Source organism: Anomaloglossus baeobatrachus, chromosome 10 (assembly GCF_048569485.1).
Source record: "Anomaloglossus baeobatrachus isolate aAnoBae1 chromosome 10, aAnoBae1.hap1, whole genome shotgun sequence".
Classification (NCBI taxonomy): domain Eukaryota; kingdom Metazoa; phylum Chordata; class Amphibia; order Anura; family Aromobatidae; genus Anomaloglossus; species Anomaloglossus baeobatrachus.
Genome location: NC_134362.1, coordinates 91467115 through 91490992, shown reverse-complemented (window position 1 = coordinate 91490992; position 23878 = coordinate 91467115). Strand labels below are relative to the sequence as shown.

General features: G+C 43.3%; 1 protein-coding gene across 1 annotated transcript in view; it reads right to left on the bottom strand.

Annotated features, from left to right (window-relative positions):
* METTL15 (methyltransferase 15, mitochondrial 12S rRNA N4-cytidine) overlaps positions 1-23878 on the bottom strand; it is a 642275-nt gene that overhangs the window by 16984 nt on the left and 601413 nt on the right. The gene's annotated exons all lie outside the window — the stretch shown is intronic.

The following is a 23878-nucleotide window of genomic DNA, read 5'->3' as shown; positions in this document are numbered from 1 at the left end:
GTAGCCAAGGACAAGAAAATCGCGGAAATTCCCAGGGTCTCCAAACTGGTTCTAGATAACAACCAGAAGAGGGAATATATTTGGTTTTTATTAAGTTGCCTAATAATTCGGCGCAGTAATAGTTACCTGCACAAACAGATATCCTCCTAAGATAGCCAAATCTAAAAAAAAAACACTTAACTTCCAAAATGAGTCTTTTGGGTTGATTGAAAACATAGTTGTTAATCAACAATAAAAAAAAATCCTCTAAAATACAACTTGCCTAATAATTCTGCACACATGTGTGTGTGTGTATATACTATATATATATACATATATATATATATATATATATATATATATACATATATATATATATATATATACATATATATATACATACATAGTGCCTTGCGACAGCATTCGGCTCTCTTGAATTTTTCAACCTTTTCCCACATTTCAGGCTTAAAACATAAAGATAAAAAATGTAGTATTATAGTGAACAACAAGTGGGACACAATTGTGAAGTTGAACAATGATAGTCTCACTGTTCTGTTTAAAGCGCATATAGCATGATGAAGTATCATACCACCGCAAATCTACCAAGACCCGGCCGTCCATCCAAACTTTCATTTCAAACAAGGAAAAGACTGACCAGAGATGCAGCCAAGAGGCCCATGATCACTCTGGATGAACTGCAGAGATCTACAGCTGAGGTGGGAGAGTCTGTCCATAGGACAACAATCCGTTCTCAAATAAACGTATCCAGGTATTAGAATGGCCAAGTCAAACTCCAGACCTGAATCCAATTGAGAATCTGTGGAAAGAGCTGAAAACTGTTGTCCACAATTGCTCTCCATCCAACCTCACTCAGCTCGAGCTATTTGCAAAGGAAGAATGGGCAAGAATTTCAGTCTCTCGATGTGCAAAACTGACGGACACATACCCCAAGCGACTTGCAGCTGTAATTGCAGCAAAGGGCAGCGCTACAAAGTATTAACTTAAAGGGGACAAATAATATTGCACGCCCCACTTTTCAGTTATTAATTTTTTAAAAAAGTTTAAAATAAGCAATAAATTTCGTTCAACTTCACAATTGTGTCCCACTTGTTATTGATTCTTCACCATAACATTAACATTTTTAGCTTTATGTTTGAAGCCTGAAATATGGGAAAAGGTTGAAAAATTCAAGGGGGCCGAATACTTTCGCAAGGCACTGTGTATATGTATATATATATATATATATATATATATATATATATATATATATATATATATATATAAATAAATAAATATATATATATATATATATATATATATATATATATATACATATATATATATATAAATATATATATATATATATATATATATATACACACACACACACACACTGTATTTTTCGCTTTATAAGACGCACCTGATTATAAGACGCACCCCCAAATTTGGTGAAGGAAAAGAGAATTTTTTTAATGTTAAATTGTGTCCATCTTATAATGCCAGTGTCCGTCTAACAAATCATATAGGGTATACAGTGCCTACAAGTAGTATTCAACCCCCTGCAGATTTAGCAGGTTTACACATTCGGAATTAACTTGGCATTAGGATATTTGGACTGTAGATCAGCCTGGAAGTGTGAAATGCACTGCAGCAAAAAAGAATGTTATTTCTTTTTTTATTTTTTTTTAAATTGTGAAAAGTTTATTCAGAGGGTTATTTATTATTCAACCCCTCAAACCACAAGAATTCTGTTTGGTTCCCCTAAAGTATTAAGAAGTATTTCAGGCACAAAGAACAATGAGCTTCACATGTTTGGATTAATTATCTCTTTTTCCAGCCTTTTCTGACTAATTAAGACCCTCCCCAAACTTGTGAACAGCACTCATACTTGGTCAACATGGGAAAGACAAAAGGAGCATTCCAAGGCCATCAGAGACAAGATCGTGGAGGGTCACAAGGCTGGCAAGGGGTACAAAACCCTTTCCAAGGAGTTGGGCCTACCTGTCTCCATTGTTGGGAGCCTCATCCGGCAGTGGAAGGCTTATGGAACTACTGTTAGCCTTCCACGGCCTGGACAGCCTTTGAAAGTTTCCACCCGTGCCGAGGGCATGCTTGTCTGAAGAGTCAAGGCTAACCCAAGGACAACAAGGAAGGAGCTCCGGGAAGATCTCATAGCAGTGGGGACATTGGTTTCAGTCAATACCATAAGTAACGTACTCCACCGCAATGGTCTCCGTTCCAGACGAGCCCGTAAGGTACCTTTACTTTCAAAGCGTCATGTCAAGGCTCGTCTACAGTTTGCTCATGATCACTTGGAGGACTCTGAGACAGACTGGTTCAAGGTTCTCTGGTCTGATGAGACCAAGATCGAGATCTTTGGTGCCAACCACACATGTGACGTTTGGAGACTGGATGGCACTGCATACGACTCCAAGAATACCATCCCTACAGTCAAGCATGGTGGTGGCAGCATCATGCTGTGGGGCTGTTTCTCAGCCAAGGGGCCTGGCCATCTGGTCCGCATCCATGGGAAGATGGATAGCACGTCCTACCTGGAGATTTTGGCCAAGAACCTCCGCTCCTCCATCAAGGATCTTAAGATGGGTCATCATTTCAGCTTCCAACAAAACAATGACCCAAAGAACACAGCCAAGAAAACCAAGGCCTGGTTCAAGAGGGAAAAAATCAAGGTGTTGCAGTGGCCTAGTCAGTCTCCTGACCTTAACCTAATTGAAAACTTGTGGAAGGAGCTCAAGATTAAAGTCCACATGAGACACCCAAAGAACCTAGATAACTTGGAGAAGATCTGCATGGAGGAGTGGGCCAAGATAACTCCAGAGACCTGTGCCGGCCTGATCAGGTCTTATAAAAGATGATTATTAGCTGTAATTGCAAACAAGGGTTATTCCACAAAATATTAAACCTAGGGGTTGAATAATAATTGACCCACACTTTTATGTTGAAAATTTATTGAAATTTAACTGAGCAACATAACTTGTTGGTTTGTAAGATTTATGCACCTGTTAATAAATCCTGCTCTTGTTTGAAGTTTGCAGGCTCTAACTTATTTGCATCTTATCAAACCTGCTAAATCTGCAGGGGGTTGAATACTACTTGTAGGTACTGTACATATATATATATATGCATATATATATAAATAATAAAAGTTACAGAGACAACTACTCCTATGAAGGGACACAGTTAATGAGTAGTTGTCTCTGTACCTTTCATATATACTGTATGTTGATACATTTAAAAAAAAAAAAAATACTATTGCATGAATCACTTTGTATATGGTAGCCTTTGGTTTTTAGTGTTGAGTTTATACTTTGAGTGTCATGCACTTACATGTAAGGAATTTTCTTTAGGACATTTAGCTGATTAACAAGAGACTGTACAGCAGTCTGGTCAGATGAGACCACAACTGAACTCTTTGGTTGCCACAATGCCTGCTTATCACCCTCAAATAATCATACTAACAGTGAAGTTTGGAAGTGGCAACATCATGGTGTAGGGTTATTTTTCAGCATACAGCACTGGAAAACTTCATGCAGTTGAAGGAAGCATGAATGGACAGATGTACATAGATATTCTTGATAAAAATCTACTGCAATCTACCAGGATGATGAAGATGAAATGAGAGTCGACATTTCAGCAAGGCAATGATCACAAAAAAGGAAGCCAAGGAAACTGTTATGACTGAAACCTAACACTCTGACAGGGACGGACAAAACAGAGGAGATATAAAACCAAAAATCCACAGGTCCCAAAACAGGCTAGTAGTTTCCCTAGACCTGACCATGATTTGTCCCTGCCTGACATAATTGAAACAAACTACTAGATAACTGTGAAAGGATTCACACAAACCAGTTGCAGAGAATAACAATAGCAATGTCTTAGTAAGAAAACCTTAACTGAGGAGCTGACTCCAGACAACCATCCATCCAGAAATATATCCAGCACTGAGGCATGTTAGCAGTGAATATAAATTGATTATATTAGGCATATTTTTTGGAGGAATCACCTCCATATATTTGACACACAGGTACTGCTGGCAATTTCAGAATATATATAAAAAAACATACAAATTTATTTTTTTTTTATTTTTTTCCTATCTCTGCTATTCCTACACACATGGACTTGTGTTTACAGCTTCACTCTAATCCTAATCCAGCTCCTTAAACTCAATTATTATTATCATTGATAGGAGAATAAATGCTTTGGGGGTTACCATCTATCACTTATCATTTATTATTCACCATGGATTATAACCATTTATTGCGGTGTTTGATTTGATTTGTTTTGTTTTGTTTTGTCTTGTTCTATCTGCATACATGGTGATGTCCACCTGTTTTCTCATGCAATTACAACCTCCCGCCCCTCCCCTCCGCCCATTCCGGGGGCCAGTCTATTTTAGTAACGTTCTGTTATACATGGCATACTTATGATTAAGGACTCTAGTTGTTTTTATGGTGTAGTCCGAAACGCGTAAAGTTTCCATGTAAAGATTCATACTCGGCCTTCACGATGTTTTTAATATTTCTAATAAAGACTTTGGAGATTTTATCTTAAAAGGAGAATCAGTGCCGGATCATTTTTCCTATTTCCTTCATCCACTAACCGGTTGGGACTCACCGACGGATCCTAGGCACCCGCAAGGTCCAGCAGTCCGGGCAACAGGTGAGCTGAAGAATTTTTCTTTCCTTCATGTGAATATAAATAGCCCTTCCCAAAATGTGATTGGGCAAACCAAATTAGAATGTCCACACACCCAAACAGAAGTGAAACAGGAAGACAAGAGATCCTTTAGTAGGTACACCAACACAAAACACGCTGTGGTCCAATCAAAAGGTAAACTGAACAACAACTAGAGATCACTTGTTCGAACCCAAGAGTGGAGCCATGACAGAAATTTTCAATTGGATTCAGAGAAAGAAAATAAAGTTGCCAAAATGGTCCAGCCAATTACCTGAGCTGAATCCAGTAGGAAATTTATGGAAAGAACTATAGCTCAAAGTCCACTGAAGGAGCCCATGGTGCTTCAGGATTTGAAGAGAGTTTGTGTGGAAGAATGGATCAGAATCACATCTGAACAATGGATGCCACTAGCTGCTCCATACAAGAGGTGTATTGAAGCTGTCATTACCATCAAAGTCTTTTGTATAAAGTATTAAATACATTTCATTAAGTGTATTCAATACTTTTTCCCTGTGTCATTTCTCATTATTGCACATCACTAAGTTTATGGACACCTATGGTTTGATTTCTTTGCCTGGATTAGTTGTTACCGACATCTGGTGAGAAACTCATGTCAATAGCACCTAATATAGAAATATATCGACTTAGAAAATTGGTGATGGGTTAAATTCTTCTTTGACTGGATGGGTGATTGTGAACAATTTGCAATTTGTATCATTTGAATCACTAAAAATGTCCTCCATCATTTCTAAACAACTCAGAAAATTGCATTAGCCAGAGAAGGCTCACATAACCTAAAGCACAGCTGGGTGGGCTTCCGCATACTTACTAATAACGAAGACATGTCTTATTATAACACAACCAATCAGGATTGACTCTCATAAACTGAATAAAAGCAGAGCCAGGAAATGCAGCAAAAAATTGAACAGCAATTAAGGGCAAAAACAAGACATGTCTTTCATGGCCAACTGCTTCAATGTTTGGAGCAACAGCGACGCACAATCACAACCAGGAGGGATGGTGAAGCCTCCACGACTCGGCACTCAGTCTGATTCCAATGTCACACTAGTAGTGGATGCAATGTTCTACCCTGTTGCTGTTGGAGATGGGGTGAGAGTAAGTGAAGTCATTACGGGGTACAGGATGAGTAAAATCAACAGCAGCCCGTGGATGTGGAGGTGGAATTTGAGTTCTTCTAGGCGTAGGTAGTGGATAAGGTTGACAATCTTTTTGAAATTCATGATGACGACAATGATGTCGAAAGCAGGTGTGTGGTGAAGTGGAATGGAAAGGGAACCAAAGGGACTTCAAGTCATGCTAGTGAGCATGGCAAACCACATGCTCAACTACTTGATGGATGACAGTACGAAGAAGAGAGATTGGATTATCAACTCTTAAAAGCAAAATGAAGGATTTTTTTTTTAATACTGAAAGGGAGTCAAATTGATGCACTATCAGGATAAGCATCCTGCATAGCAAACTTATGACCTAGCAGACACCACCCGGCCTCATGTGTGTCCAGAAAAAATATCTCCACTCCCCGCAGAGCCAACTTTCCGCCACCTATGCCAATTTTACTGCTGCAACAAGTAATCAAGGCAAAAGCAGCAATTACAGTATTGTGTAATCATGGAGCAGATGTTTTATCCGCTGCTTCACCATAACCAAAAAAAAAACGCACAGCCTGAATAACCCGATTCAGTCATAACTTAACTGTGTCCTTTCTGTGATACATTTTTTTCAATAGTTTTAATACTGGTGTGTTTACTTTTTTGATTAAATAAAATTGTATTTGTTATATTCAGGTGAAAAGAAACCAGGAACTGCTTCCCAAAAATAAAAAAAGGGTGCTATGAACCTAAATCACTAACATAAAAAGGAAACAGAATAGGGGAATGTGTGTCTGCATACAACTGGTCCCTGTATAGACCAAAGACCCCAGCCGCACAACTAACGGCACCTCTTTGGATCTGGCTACCTAAAAGGCCATTGAAGGATTTTCCGTGCCTCCTGAGAGACCACAGGGGAGGCTGGAAAGCACTACCTAAAAGAGGAAATGAAGGAGAGAAGTAACAAACAGAAACCTACTGTGACATAAACTGAAACAGGAACAAAAAGAGAAAGGGACTGCAAAGGAAAACACACAGACAATCAGCAAACATTTAACTGTTTTCTTATTCTAATGTATACACCACATATGAAGAGCTAGAGGTTCAGGAACAAGTTCACATGAAAATATAGCCATCATGGAAAAGCAGTGCTGGGAAAACATATATATCCCCACCCAGGCTGTGATAGGACAAACTAAAGCAGGACAATGAAAAACATCTGAAGAGGATAAAGCCCAGAAAGGAAGAACAACCATCAACCATCAGCATGGACTGAGAGGTAAACCGACCACAGAGCAAGAAGTCACTGGATCGAATCCCAAAACCGAGGCATGACAAAGGGATAACTTTTAGAAGGTTTGTTAAAATGCTCTTGAGTCTATATTTCTTCAAAGTAGAATAAAACACAAAGTAACTACTTGCCTAACCATCACAGGCTTTGGCCAATCAGGAAATGTGGAGGTAACAGGCGTAAGTGGATCTGAGATTTACCCTCGCCTGTTAGTCCTTAGATCATGCTGTCAAACTCTGACAGCGCAATCTGAAGTTCTCCAGCAGGGATTGCACTGTTCCACGCTGCCTTCGGTTGCCTCATGACGCAATCACAAGGCACCAATGGCATGCGTAGCATCACATGTTGACCCCTGTTGGTGCCATGACCGGTTTCATGTGAATGCCGGCAGAGCGCCGTCACTCACAAAAACAGCATTTCTCCTGATCAGAGAGATTACGGAAGCATTGCTCTGACCAGGAGAAGTTATCGGATAGTACAGATATAAAGTCCCCTAGGAGGACTAGTGAAATCACTATAAAGTCTAAAAAAAGTTTTAAAAAACATGAAACAAAACCCTAAAGGTTCAAATCACCCCTTTTTGCCCTATTGAAAATAACACAATAATAACACTGGTGAACAAAAAAAATATATATTTTCTGTATCTGGTTTGAAATTGGGTGGTTGTAACTAATTTTGGGGTGCTGATTTCAGTGGAAAAGTATGGATACTTTCTATCACGTCACATTTAATAGATAAACAGCATTTTAAGAAAGACGATAAGAAACTATTAGGCCTACTTAAAAGCTACACTATAAATGTCATAAAGTCGTAATGATGACTCAAAGTCATAATAATAGCAATAGCACTTAAATTATACACTTTCAGTTTAATTGCTATTAAAATCCAAATTTTAATATAATGTTGTTTGGGCAAAATGGGCTGATGAGGCTTTCCTTTTGTATGTAGTCTCATCTGTCTCCCTACACAACATCCAGCAGTAGTCGCCCATCATTGCAGGATTCCAGTGCCCTTGGTAGCGTTTCTCCACGGTAAGAAAGTCCTGGTGACAACGCTCACCTTTTTCGTCGCTAACAGAACCCAAGTTTTCTGGAAAAAAGTCAAGGTGTGAATGTAAAAAATGTATTTTCAATGACATTCTACAGCCTATTTCTTTGTAGTTTTGCAATAACTTGTTGACTATGGAAACATAGTCATCATCTTTATTATTACCCAAGAAGCCATCAATTATTGCTTTGAAGGAGGACCAAGCAGATGACTCATGCTTCTTGAGTTCTGACTCGAACGTTTCATCTTTAAGCAATTTCCTGATTTTAGGTCGAATTAATATACCTTCCTTTAACTTAGCTGCACTCAATTTTGGAAACATAGCAACCAAATGATTGAAAACCTGACCCTCTTTATCAAGAGTTTTTGCAAAGTTCTTGATCAACCCCAGCTTTATATCTAGAGGTGGTTGAATTATTTTCATTGGATCAACCAGTGGGATATATCTGACATTTTCTTTTCCAGGAATGTACAATTTCCTCACAGGCTATTCCTTGACTGTGTAGTTGTTTTTGGTGTCTCGGCTGTCCCACAGAAACAAAAAGCAGCAGAATTTAGTAAGACCACACTGTAAACCTAAAAGCAGAGCAACAGCTTTGGAATCACAGGAAATTTGCCATTCATGATCTTTACATTTCACAATTTTGTTTTTGTTTGATTTTGTTGTAAACTTTCCACACACAGAGCAGAAGTTAACAGGATGGTTTACACAACAACGATATTGAGCTCTTGCCATTTTGCTATTTTGCTGTAAGTAAATAAGACAAGTACTTTAAAAGGGTCTCACCAACATTAAGAAATACATCAGAACTCTATGATTGCACATTTATATACCGTTGAGACATTTCACTCATTCCCAAGCTTTACATATCATTGCGCAATACCATTTAATTGAGCAATACCACGGAAGCCCGCTAAATCACATTACAAAATATTAATCATATAGGATGCCTGCCCTCTGGTGACTATTTATATCTTTTTACACTGGATGTTACTGAAGCGACCGGTGGTAGGGCCGCGGGTGTGTGTGTATGCTCTATTCCAACAAAATCCCCATACTCAGATTTTACCGGTAGTAACATTTCTTTACTAGGAAACATATTTATAATACAATCAACCGAACTATCTGCACACATGAGTATAGTGGAGTCCCCGGATCTACACTCCTTCCGGGTACGCAGCAAAAAGAAAGGAAGAAAACAACAAAGAAATGGCGGCAACTTTCCCTAACTTTCCCTACAATCACGTACCAGTCTATCCCAGAAGAAGATGCCGCTCCCACGTCGCAGGCCTGGAGTCTCACGATGATAGGTCCCGGTGCAGCGCTGAAGGGATGCAGCTCCTCGGTCTTTTCCTTTGATCTTCTCCCGCTGGTAACGGATTCTAGTCAGTCTTTTAGTCCCGGGGCACACCGAGCAGAAGAAGGGAGGTCACGGCCCCTGTACTTGCACTCAGGGTGCGATGCTCTGCAGTCAAGTTGTCACAGCCCCTGGATTTGCACTCCGGGCGCGATGCTCTGCAGTCCGGGGATGGCAGGAACCACTTCCACAGGGTGATTCCTCCAAGAATCCGGTGGCAAAAGAGCCCTGTGTTTAGAGAGACCACACGCAGCTCTCTCCTGGCTAAGCTCCGGGGCTGAATGATCTTCCCGCACTTTCTCTTCCTGGTTAGAACACACAAACTGCTGGAGGGGATTTCCCATCTCTGTGTTTGTGATTGCACAGTCTGACACTGCCCCCTTGTGGGCAAGGGCTGAAGCAATATTCAAATCCATTTCTACATTAATGATGCAGTCTGAATTGTTGATCCCATTACATTACACCAAAATGAGTACTATCACATGCCTGGTCAGTGTTTCAATCATTTCAGACAAAAAAACAAAAGAGGGATTGCGATGACAAAGTAAGTGCACAAAATACATTTTAAAAATATGCAATATCAACAATATCTAAAAAAAATCTTACTTGATACACCATTTCTGACGGTATATTGGGAGTCTGGAGTCAAAAAATACATATAATTTGGTATATTACAAACCAAATGCAATTTTGTTGTTGACCAGTGAATAATTAAAAAAATTTACATATATGTGGTATTGCAGAGTTCAGAAATGCCTGATCTATCAAAATATGAAATCGATCAATCTTATTGGTAAACCGTGTAGCAAAAATGAAAAATCAAAAATGCCAGCATTACGTTTTTTTGGTTGCCGAAACAATGCATTAAAATGCAATAACAGGTGATCAAAACATTGCATCTTCGTAAAAACGGTATAATTAAAAATACCAGCTCAAGACACATAAAAAATAAGTTATTTCTGAGCCCCAGATTCCAAAAATGAGAACGCTACAGGTCTTGGAAAATGGTGCCAAAAGTGCAATTTTTTTTTTATATAGTTACAAAGGTTGTAAAAAGACCTAGGTCCATCTAGTTCAACCTTCCTCCACCAGTTCTACATTTTGTCACTAAAGGCTACTTTACACACTGCGATATCGGTCCCGATATCGCTAGTGTGGGTACCCGCCCCCATCTGTTGCGCGACACGTGCAAATCGCTGCCAGTGCCGCACAACAGCCGTCACACATACTTACCTGTCCGGCGACGTCGCTGTGACGGGCGAACCGCCTCCTTTCTAAGGGGGCGGTCCGTGCGGTGTCACAGCGACGTCACTGAAGCGTCACTGAACCGCCGCCCAATAGCAGCGGAGGGGCGGAGATGAGCGGGACGTAACATCCCGCCCACCTCCTTCCTTCCTCATAGCGGCCGGGAGGCAGGTAAGGGGAGCTTCCTCGTTCCTGCGGCGTCACACGCAGCGATGTGTGCTGCCGCAGGAATGAGGAACAACTTCGTTACTGCTGCAGTAACAATTTTTAAGAATGGACCCCCATGTCGCCGATTAGCGATTTTGCACGTTTTTGCAACGATGCAAAATCGCTTATCAATGTCTATGGCCCAAATTCACAACAAATCACATTTCATGATGACATAAAGGCCACCATATTAGCAGATGGGGAGGCTAACATTATAGTGGGAGGCGATTTTAACACTGTCCCAGACTCAGCTGAAGATAGGAGGAGGGGCGAGGAGGGGACAGCTAATGTGGGCAGGAGTTTAGACAATAGGGATGTAACATTAGAAGACGTAGGACTGAAAGACATCTGGAGACTAACTCACCCACATGACAGAGAGTATACACACTTCTCTCACCCTCATGATAGCTGGTCACGTATTGATCAGTTCTGGATCTCGCAAGACTTACTGAGTGGAACGCAAGATTGTGTGATAGAGAATATGGTGATCTCTGATCATAGTCCGGTGAGATTGGGCATTAGAGAGAAATTCAGGAGAGGTACAGATATCATATGGAGATTCCCATCGTTCCTTCTCAGGCAAGATAATTTCCATAAGGTGCTACAGGAGTGGTGGGGAGAATTCGCAGAGGACAATAAGGAACATAGAGAGTCCCCAGTGATATTTTGGGAAACGGCAAAAGCGGTCCCAAGGGGCCGTCTGGTGGGGTACGCAGCCATGATCAAACGGAAAACCAATGAGAATTATAATTTCCATAGTGAAGCAGTACGGGTAGCATATACAAATTATGTGACAAATAGATCTCCCATGACAAAAGGCAGATGGTTGGAGGCAAAAGAGGGATTTGACGAATGGGCCAAAAAAAAGGAACAACTATTCTGGTCGCACAAGGAGGTTGACTTACATAGGTTTGGCAACAAGGCGGGAAGGATGTTGGCCAATCTGGCAAGGGGCAGCAGAAAGATGACAGTGATCTCTAAACTGAAAACAAAGGGGGGAGAGGTGACTACGGATCCTAAGGACATTAATAAACTGTTGGGAGATTACTATAGAAAACTATATGGGTCAGGGAATAACGACATGACTGATGAGGCAGAGTGGCTAAGACAAGCCCAAATGCCTAGCTTGACGGAGGAAGATTTGAGTGCCTTAAACGCAGATATCACAGTAGAGGAGGTGACGAGAACAATTGGGGAGCTTAACACCAACAAGGCACCGGGACCTGACGGTTTCAATAGTGAATTCTATAAGGCTCTGAAGGATCTGATCTCGCCGGATCTAACCTCAGTCTTTAATGCTTTCCTGGGAGGGGCGGAAATACCCAAAAATTCCAACATAGCATATATTAAATTACTCCCCAAGGGAACCAAGGACCTGGATGATCCCTCTAGTTATAGACCTATATCGCTCATAAATCAGGATTTAAAAATTATGTCCAAGATCATGGCTAATAGACTGGCCGAGATCTTACCTAGGATCATTACGAATCACCAGGTGGGGTTTATTAAGGGGAGAAATGCCGTTACCAATATCCGAAAGACAATTCTAGTGGTAGACGCGGTTAGACTGGGTCTCACTGAGGGAGGGGCTAGACCTGCCCTAGTTACACTTGACGCAGAAAAAGCGTTTGATAATGTAAATTGGGGGTGGTTAGACAGGGTAATGGAGGCCATAGGGATTGTAGGCAAGATGAGACTTTACATTAGAAACCTTTATGCCAACTCGGGAGCTAGGGTACACACTCCGGGCTTTCTATCAGACGTGTTCCCTTTGATGAAGGGAACAAGACAGGGCTGCCCATTATCTCCTCTTTTATTCAACCTGGCAATCGAGCCGTTGTCAAGAATACTACAGGGACAAAATAGCTTTAAAGGAATCAAGATAAGGGGTTCAGAAGTAAAGACAGCGCTTTTTGCTGATGACATCATACTTTATATGGGGGACCCCGGTGCGGATTTGCCACAGACTCTTGCCTTGATTGAAAAATTTGGCTCATTCTCCGGTTTCAAACTGAACAAAAAAAAATGCGAGATCATGTTCCTAAAGGGGCATCATGGGACAATGGGGGGACAAATAAGGGATGGCTGTCTATGTGGAATTCCTATAGCACAATCTTCAATTAAATACCTGGGAGTGCATATAGGAAGATCGGTGGAAACAATCTATAACTTGAATTATGGACCGCTAATCAGGAAAATTACAGTTCAATTAAAGGGATGGAAAGGTCTGCCACTTCCATTACTGGCAAGATGCCACCTGATAAAAATGATGAGCTTTCCTAGGCTGCTGTATCCCTTCCAGACAATCCCGCTATTGCTAAAACTAAAGGATGTGAATAAGCTCAACTCCGCGTATACAGAATTTCTGTGGAGGGGAAGGAAACCCAGAATAAAGCTGCGTACGCTGATGAAGTCAGCAGAGGAGGGAGGTCTAAACTTTCCAGATGTCCAAGGGTATAATCTTGTATGTATCATGAGGCATGTAATTGATTGGGTGAGAGGAACGAGTAGGCACTCAGATCATGCGATGGAAACTAAATATGCGTCACCGTGGGATCTGACGTCCATTCTACACTCCCCACTATCCAGGGTTGAAGGGCACATAAGGAACTCAATTATATTCCGAGACACCATGCTAACATGGAAGTCGGTAAGGAAAAAACTGGGGCTCTCATGGAAAGTGTCCAAGTACTTGAACCCCTGGGCATTCCCAAATTTTCCCCTGGGACGAGAAAACAAGCTATTTACTAGATGGAAAGAGAGGGGAGTCAGGAGAATGATAGATGTTATGAATGTGGAGGACAGGAGGTGGATGACAGGTCGGGAAGTGTTGGATAAGTACAACCTTAATAGCTCACATGTCATCCAGTATGAACAATTGAAACATGGAATAATAGGAGACCTGGGTGTGGTTGGAAGAGAGCTGAACAGAAGTTCGATTGATGAGTTACTGGAATGTGATGTAACAAGTATAAATGTCTCTAAAATTTATCGATCGCTAAGGGGGGTGCTTATCTCACGGGAGGATAGTCGGACTTTAAAAGCGTGGGGGAAACAATTGGGAAGGGAAGAAGTGGTGGATGATATACTGAGAGGATGGGTACAAGTGCGGAAACATATTACCAATGAGAGATGGAGAGACACTCAATTCAGAATTCTACATAGGGCCATTATAGGTTTCAACATACCAGGTAGGGATAGGTGGTGTCCTAAGTGTCAAAAAGAAAAAACGGATATGCTACATGGGCTATGGGAATGTGAGACAATCGCTAGGTTCTGGAACCAAGTCAGACTATTTGCCCAGTCAACATGGGGAATTTTCAGCAAACTAGACTTAATGGTGTGGATTTTCCACTCCTTTGAGGGAGGAGTAGGAGGAGGACCGAACACGCCGGAAAAGAGGAAATACGCAAAATCGCTTATCGGTGTCACACGCAACGGCATCGCTAATGCGGCCGGATGTGCGTCACAAAATCCGTGACCCCAACGACTCCGCATTAGCGATGTTGCAGCGTGTAAAGCCCGCTTAAGTCATTTATAACCAACAATGTTATGTGTTGTGAGGAAATCATCCATCCCTTTTTTAAAAGCTGTTATAGTATCTACCATTACTACCTCTTGTGGTAGGGCATTCCACAATCTGACTGCTCTAACTGTAAAGAACCCTTTCCTATTTAGCTGTCGGAATCATCTTTCATCCACTCGCAGTGTATGCCCCCTGGTCCTTAGTATTGTCTTTGGAAGGAATAAGTTATGTGCCAGTCCTTTTGTTACGGTTGCTGTGGCTCTGGAGACTATGTCCGGATTTCTTGCTACTGCACATGTGCAAGCGCTGGAGACTAAGTCCTATCTTGGAGCCATTGCACATGTGCGGGTGACATCATCGCTGACACGAGGTCACATGTCTCTGACACCTTCTAAGCTGATTGGCCACTGGTCATGTGCTTGTGACGCTTTGCTCGGTGATAGGCCAGCGTGACGTCATTGCTGTCATTCTGGCAGCGGATTGGCTCTGGTGTCCTCCATCTTGGATGAAGCACAGAGTCTATGTAAGACCCTGACGCACGCCGCCCGGCGCTCAGTCCTCTTGGTTCATGCATGAGGGTAGACACCCTGTGCACGTCCCTCTAGGCATCTCTCTGTCTATGTTAGGTGAGCGCTACCGGCAGGGTAGCGTTCTTATACCTTACAGCTTCGGCTGCAGTCCGTATCCTTACCTCTTAGTGGAGCGGACATAGGCAGGTGCCTGAGGCACATGGTCCGGCTGGGCCTTGTGATTCTACTCGTAGGTGGACGTTGCCGCTAGGGTAACGTTCCTTATACTGCGTCTGGCAGTTGTTCGTATCCTCGCACACTAGGGGAGCGAACAGAGGTAGGAGCTTTGTGCGGTTTATGCTGTTGTCCGTCTCTTTTGCACCACTAGAAGAGCGGACCTAGGCAGGTGCCATATCTAGTGGTTGGTGTCCTCGCACACTAGTGGAGCGAACACAGGTAGGAGCTTTGTGTGGCTTACGCTGCTGTCCGTCTCATTTGCACCACTAGAAGAGCGGACCTAGGCAGGTGCCATATCTAATGGTTCGTGTCCTCGCACACTAGTGGAGCGAACGCAGGTAGGAGCTTTGTGCGGCTTACGCTGCTGTCCGTCTCCTGGCACCACTAGAGGAACGGACCTAGGTAGGTGCCATTTCCCACTCACTGCTTTTCTCTCTGTGAGCTTTAACAGAGATCATTCCACACACCCTCCAAGTAAGGGAGGAATTGCTTTATTTTCTAATTATATTCCTCTGTGAGTTTAACAGAGGTATTGCACTCTGCACTTGTGCTATTATTTCTTACAGTGGCACACTTATATACCCCTTATCCTCTGCCATAGTCTGCAGCAGAGTCTTTGCACGGTGGACCCTGACTGTCTGACATTCCTTTAGATTTTATTATCAGACAGCCCCCGTAACATTAGGACTGAGCCAAGGGTCTGGCAGTTATGGCAGAATATCAGCAGTTATACCGTTACATACAAGTACTTGAGTCGCGGCTCAAGAGTATAGAGGATAAACCTCAGACCATGATGACATCTGCACATGATCCTCGACTTTCTCTGCCAAACAGATATTCTGGCGATGCCAGATCATGTCGTGGTTTCATTAGTCAGTGTCAGATACACCTAGAGGTCAACTCTTCTCGCTTCTCTACGGAGAGGTACAGAGTAGGCTTTATCATCTCCTTACTTCAGGACAAAGCCTTAGAATGGGCGACTCCCTTATGGGAGCGCTCTGATGTGGTTACTCTGAGACATCAAGACTTTCTTGATGCTCTTAAAGCGGTATTAATGGGTCCGCAGGTTACCCATGATGCGGCTCTGAGACTCTTAGATCTATCTCAGGGTTCGTTATCCACTAGTTCTTATGCCATTGCTTTTAGAACTCTGGTGACAGAACTAGATTGGCCAGAGAAGGTGTTGATTCCTATCTTCTGGAGAGGGTTGGCAGGCTATGTCAAGGATGCCCTTGCTACTCGTGAGGTCCCTGCTTCTCTGGAGGACTTGATCACAGTAGCAACGAGGATCGACGTATGCCATAGGGAACGTAGACTCGAGGTCTCTTCCTCACACCCTAAGCATCGGGCTATTCCAGTTGTTGAGGGTCCACTACCATCTTCCTCAGCATCTGAAACATCTCCCACTCCTATTGAGTTAGGTCATACGTCCTCCAGACTACGCAAGTCTGGTCCGCCTATATATTACGTATGTCGTCAGGCTGGGCACTATGCCAACAAGTGTTCTAGTCGTCAGGGAAACTCCCAGGCCTAGTAACCATTAGAGGGGGGTTACTAGAGACGTCTTCTGCACCCTCTAAGTGTAGTATCCCAGGTCAGCTCTCATTCTCTGAGAATACATGGCCTATTATGGCTTTTGTGGATTCCGGAGCTGACTGGACTTTTGTGTCCTCAGGATTTGTAAACAATATTCCCTCTATCATGTTAGAGGCGCCTATTCCTGTCCGTGTTGTTAATGGGACTATGTTGTCTGACTCCATTACATTGAGGACAGTTCCCTTGCGCCTTTCCCTGCCTCAGCGTCACATAGAGGAGATTTCTTTTCTTGTTTTGCCTGAGGGTATAGACAACGTCCTTCTGGGTCTCCCATGGCTTCGGACTCATGCTCCTCTAATTGACTGGGAGTCCGACAGCATTATTAGTTGGGGTTCGAAATGTCAGTCCTAATGTCTTCCCTTACCACGTAAGGTCGTTGCGGTTGCATCAACTGATCTCTCTCCCATACCTACACCCTATTTGGATTTCGCTGACGTGTTCTCCAAACAGGGTGCTGAGGTTCTTCCACCCCATAGGCCATGTGACTGTGCCATAGACCTCATCCCAGGTTCGGTTCCACCTAAGGGCAGGGTTTACCACCTGTCGATACCTGAGTCGGAGGCCATGTCGACCTATATAAGAAAGAGTTTAGAGAAGGGGTTCATTCGTAAGTCTGTCTCTCCCGCGGGAGCTGGGTTTTTCTTTGTTCGGAAGAAAGAGGATGATTTGCGTCCCTGCATAGATTACAGGGGTCTCAACGCAATCACAATAAAGAACAAATACCCGTTACCTTCAATTTCGGAGCTCTTTGACAGACTGAGAGGAGCTCAGGTTTTTATGAAGTTGGATCTGCGGGGTGCGTATAACTTGGTACGAATTCGAGAGGGTGACGAATGGAAGACCGCTTTTAACACCCGAGACGTCACTATGAATACCTCGTCATGCCTTTTGGTTTATGTAATGCACCCGCAGTATTTCAGGACTTCGTAAACTATGTGTTCAGGGATTTACTGTTATGCTCCGTCGTGGTGTATCTGGACGACATCTTGATTTTTTCTCCTGATCTGGAGACTCATCGTCAGGATGTTGTTCGTGTCCTTTCCCGTTTAAGGGAGCACTCTTTGTTTGCTAAACTCGAAAAATGTGTATTCGAGCAGTCACCGTTGCCTTTTTTGGGCTACATTATCTCACAAGAGGGTCTGGCTATGGATCCTCCGAAGCTCTCTGCTGTCCTGGAATGGTCCGAACCTCATTCCTTGAAGGCGATGCAATGCTTCTTAGGATTCATAAATTATTACAGGCAGTTCATACCCCATTTCTCTACTTTGGTGGCCCCTTTGGTGGCCTTGACTAAGAAAGGTGCTAATCCAAAAGTCTGGTCTACTGAGACATCCCAGGCTTTTGAGGCAGTAAAAAGACACTTTTCAACTGCTCCCGTTCTTCAAAGACCCGATGAGAATAAGCCCTTCCTCTTGGAGGTTGATGCCTCTTCAGTGGTTGCTGGTGCGGTCTTGTATCAAAAGAACGGTGCAGGTAGAAAAAGGCCGTGTTTCTTCTTTGCTAAAACCTTTTCACCGGCAGAGAGAAACTATACCATTGGGGATAGGGAACTGCTCGCCCTGAGATTAGCCTTGGAGGAGTGGCATCACTTGCTGGAAGGAGCGAAACATCCTTTCCAGGTCTATTGATGAAGCTTGAGAGTAGAAAGAGACCGCACTCAATCCGCTGTGAAGGATTTCTTTATTCAAACACGTGCAGAGTGGAGGGCTGGAGACACACTGTGAGCTGGCTCCTCAAGAATGGACGACAGCTGTTTCGCCCAAATTGGGCTTCCACAGGTCCACATGTGGAGCCACGGCTACACCCCTTTTAAAGGAGTGCTCACAGATTGCCCCAGACCACATAAAAACAAATAGGAGATTTGTGTATGCATATAAAATACATGTATCCATTTCCATGCATGAATTTACAACAAATTTTAAACATGTAAAAGAACACACTTGAATAAAATGAAGCAATGGGTGATAGACAGGCAGAACTGTCATAGGAACACGGATGTTGTAAATTCATGCATGGAAATGGATACATGTATTTTATATGCATACACAAATCTCCTATTTGTTTTTATGTGGTCTGGGGCAATCTGTGAGCACTCCTTTAAAAGGGGTGTAGCCGTGGCTCCACATGTGGACCTGTGGAAGCCCAATTTGGGCGAAACAGCTGTCGTCCATTCTTGAGGAGCCAGCTCACAGTGTGTCTCCAGCCCTCCACTCTGCACGTGTTTGAATAAAGAAATCCTTCACAGCGGATTGAGTGCGGTCTCTTTCTACTCTCACGCTTCATCAATGGACTTTGTCTTATGACCAGCACCCTGCTTTTGGATTGTCGGACCCTCCAGGCTCTCCACCCGAGCACAGGCACAGGCGGTACCGCAAGCGATATTGCAGGTAATCTGCGGTGGTGCAGGACTTTGCTTCTCTCCTGCTTTATTATACTACTTGTTGTTTCCAGTCCCCGTTGCACACCGCTGGGAATTACCGGGACTTTCCGCGTTTGTTGCGGTTTTTTCAATTACCGCACTGTGATTTAACCTGTGATATGGAGGATATGGAGAGCAGCGGTGGTGTACCGTCCACTACCACGGGCTTATTAGCTGGACGTGCTGATGCTGGCTCCTTCTTTGGAGATTGCAATTTTAAGAAAGACACTGAAGTTTTGGGTGTTAAAACTCTGGAATTCCAGATACAGACTTTGGCGGAAAAAGAAGTTGGATTGTTTTGGACTATTCAATCCCTGCAGTCATATGTCGATTGTGATCGTGTGCCACGTGGACTCCGGGTCATAAAGACTCTTTCTCATTTCCAGGAGGATCCCACGTTTACTGTGCAGTGGGAAAACATTCAGTTAGAGTGTTCTAAAAAATTACTGCATTTAGTATTAGATAAAAACAAGGATAATTATGCTGCATTGGTTGCTGAATTAGATACGTTGAAGCATGACACCCAAGTACGGATGTCAGCGGATGATTGGAACACCTTTAGTCAGAGGCTGGATAAACGTTTGGTGACCGTACAGACGGAAATAAAACATAGAAAAAGGGAAAAGTTCCTAAGGGACAAGAAGGATTATGAAAAGAAACAGATTTTTTGTTGGACAAAAGATGGGCCACATAATTATAGACAGAGAGCGCACATAAAAAAACGAGGTAGTGCTGGCTCTAACAGGGGGTACTGGACCACGGACTCGGAATCCAGTGGATCTGAGGACGTGATCTCGGGCCCCTCTGGTATTAACCCCCATGGTGCTGCACCCACCACCCCTTTAGGAAACGGATCCGACGGGGGGGCAGGAAAAGGCACACGGGGCAGAGGTCGCAAGAGGAAGTCTGTAACTTGGAGGAATTAAGTTTCCAGTCTACTTCTTGTCCCCCTTCCGATGCGATCATCAATCTAACATCTCATACTCTTACTCCAGATATGGTCTCTGTATTAATTAAAGGTTTTAAATATTGCATTCCGGAAAAGTTCGATTTTGCTGAGTTCAAGATTGATCTTTTTAAGGCTAATAGAAAGATCCATCTGCACAAACATTTCCAAACGGCGCCTAATACAGCTCATACAGCGCCTGCTGGACATGTTCCGTGCAGTATAGCTGATTCTCGGACCGGTCTGATAGGGGCTTTTGATTCTGGGATCCTTCAAGACGCTGAGGTGTTGCTCAGCTTGAATGAGCCAAATGTTTCAACTGATATCGTGGGTTCCAGCAATAGTCCAGGTTTGGAAAGGTTTACTAAGGGGATAAAATCGGATTTTTGTCCCCCTACTGTACCTGGAAATTTGATTGATTTATATCAGGAAGCTGTCTTGAAGGATGTCGAGTCATTGGTGTACGCCAGGCCGATCCAGAATCTAAGTCAAAAAGAACAGGCCGCGATATGTATCATGCAGGGTTGGGAGGACACGGTGTTCCGCCAGGCCGATAAGGGGGGCAACGTTGTCCTCCTTCCTAAACATGATTACATCCAGGAATGCAATAGACAACTAATGGACAGATCTACCTATTGTCCTCTTTCTGCAAATCCTATTCAAGATTTTAAAAAATCTTTGGTGCGGTTGCTGGACAAATACGTGGGGCTGGGTTTTCTGTCTCGCTCACAGGCTGAAAAACTAATTCCTCCTTTTCCTACAAAGCCCCACTGGTATTGCATACCAAAGATACATAAGAGCAGGGATAATCCACCTGGTCGCCCAATAGTGGCCGGCATCGGCTCTTTAACTGAGCCTTTGTCGCACTATTTGGACTGGCTGTTAAGACCAATTATGAGTCATATCCCCTCTTATGTCAAGGATAGCAGTGATTTTTTAACACTGCTAAAGGGTATGACATGGCAGGAGGGCTTTGCTTTAACCTCGATTGATGTGGAGAGTCTGTATACCCGCATTCCTCAGAATTTGGGTATACAGACTGTTAGGGATTTGGTGGCGCAGACTGGAAAAGATGCGTTGTTTTGCAGTTTCATTGAGGAAGCCCTTGATTTCGTTTTATCTAAAAACGCATTCATGTTTTTGGACCGTTGGTACTTGCAGTGCAGGGGTACCGCTATGGGTACCCCTGTCTCTTGTGCCATGGCCAATATTTTTTTGGGCTCCTTTGAAAGCAAATATGTTTTTTCTGACACCAACCCTTTTTTGAAATATATTCGCCATTTTTTGAGGTATGTGGACGACATATTCATAGTGTGGGCTGGCACTGAGGTCCTTTTTGCTGATTTCGTGTCCTATCTTAATACCTGTAACACCATGAATATGTCCTTTACTTCCTCATATGGTGGCGATACTCTCAATTTTTTAGATATTGAGGTTTCTATCAAGGAGGGCGATATTTGTACAAGGTTGTTCAGAAAGCCGACGGCATCAAACTCCCTTCTTCATTATCAAAGTGCCCACCCCCTCCACATTAAGATGGGTTTGCCCTACAGTCAATTCCTGAGAGTACGTAGAGCAAACAGTTCAGAGGAATCTTTTTTTCAACAATCTCAGGAGTTGAAGATTAGATTACATCAAAGAGGTTACCCAAAAAAACTGATTGATTCGGCCTGTGAGAGAGCTAGATCAGACGGCGCCACGTCTGTCTGTAAAAACCGCACCAGAAAATGTGTTGACAATTTGGGTAGGTTTGTCTTTAATTTTAAATTTGGACCTCTGGAGCATGCCATTAGAACTGCTCTTTGCAGAAATTGGCATATTTTGAAGAATGATCCGGCTTTATCTGACAGGACAATGTCCAATCCTTTGGTATCGTTCAGACGATGCAGCAATTTGCGGGACAAACTTGTGAGGAACAGACTTACCAATTCGACAACTTGGCTAGACAAATGCTGCCCACCAGGGAATTACCGGTGCGGTCAGTGTCGTTTTTGCAGCCAGCATTTAAAAGGTCGCTCCGTACAAGTCGGCCCGCACTTGCACACTGTCCATCAATTCATCTCATGTAAAACTAAGTTTGTGGTCTTTGTGGTGCTCTGCCCTTGTGGCAGGTTCTACATAGGCAAGACTATAAGATGCTTATATGTGCGATTCAGGGAACATTATAGTTCAATAACATCAGGGAAAGGTTCTCCCAGATTAATTTCCCATATCCAGGATTGTCATGATGGTGACCCCGACGTTTTGCGTTTTGCCGGCCTCAAAAAGGTCTCCCTCCCTTTGAAGGGGGGCGACCTGCACAAATTGTTGCTACAAGAGGAGGCTAGGTTAATTATTAATTATGGGGCACAGGGCCCGCAAGGTTTAAACAATCGTGTGGATCTATCTGTGTTCCTATGATAGTTCTGCCTGTCTGTCACCCTTTGCTTCATTTTATTCAGGTGTGTTCTTTTACATGTTTGATATCCGTGTTCCTATGACAGTTCTGCCTGTCTATCACCCATTGCTTCATTTTATTCAAGTGTGTTCTTTTACATGTTTAAAATTTGTTGTAAATTCATGCATGGAAATGGATACATGTATTTTATATGCATACACAAATCTCCTATTTGTTTTTATGTGGTCTGGGGAAATCTGTGAGCACTCCTTTAAAAGGGGTGTAGCCGTGGCTCCACATGTGGACCTGTGGAACCCAATTTGGGCGAAACAGCTGTCGTCCATTCTTGAGGAGCCAGCTCACAGTGTGTCTCCAGCCCTCCACTCTGCACGTGTTTAAATAAAGAAATCCATCACAGCGGATTGAGTGCGGTCTCTTTCTACTCTCATGCTTCATCAATGGACTTTGTCTTATGACCAGCACCCCGCTTTTGGATTGTCGGACCCTCCAGGCTCTCCACCCGAGCACAGGCACAGGCGGTACCGCAAGCGATATTGCAGGTAATCTGCGGTGGTGCAGGACTTTGCTTCTCTCCTGCTTTATTATCCTTTCCAGGTCTATTCAGACCATAAGAATCTGACGTACTTACAAACCGCTCAGCGTCTGAATCCTCGCCTAGACCGCTGGTCCTTGTTTTTCTCCCGCTTTCACTTCTCCATCAACTATCTGTCTGGGAGTAAGAATAACAAGGCACATGCCCTGTCTCGCTCTATGGTTTCTACCCAGGAAGAGATTGACGAACCTCGTCTTATTCTTCCCTCCAGGGTTTTTCATACGCTCTCCCCTGTGACATTAGACCAAATCCCACCGGGCAAGACCTTTGTTCCGCCGGATCGACAGAATGATATACTGTCGTGGGCCCACACCTCAAAGGTGGGTGGGCATTTTGGTATTAGGCGGACACGAGAGTTACTGGAGAGGTGGTATTGATGGCCACACTTAGCCAGCCACGTCAAGAGATATGTCGGTTCCTGCTACTCGTGTGCTCGCAACCGTCCGTTACGGCAGAGACCGGCTGAGCTCTTGCATCCTTTACCAGTGCCAGATAGACCATGGGAGGTGGTAAGCATGGACTTTGTGGGTGATCTTCCGTGTTCACAGAGACATAGATTTGTGTGGGTCATTACGGACCATTTCTCCCGGATGGTTCATATCGTACCGTTATCGAGAATCCTGTCTTCCAGGGTACTAGCCAAACTATTCCTCAAGCATGTCTTTAGGCTTCACGGGATGCCAGATCATATCATTTGTGATAGAGGCCCGCAATTTGCTTC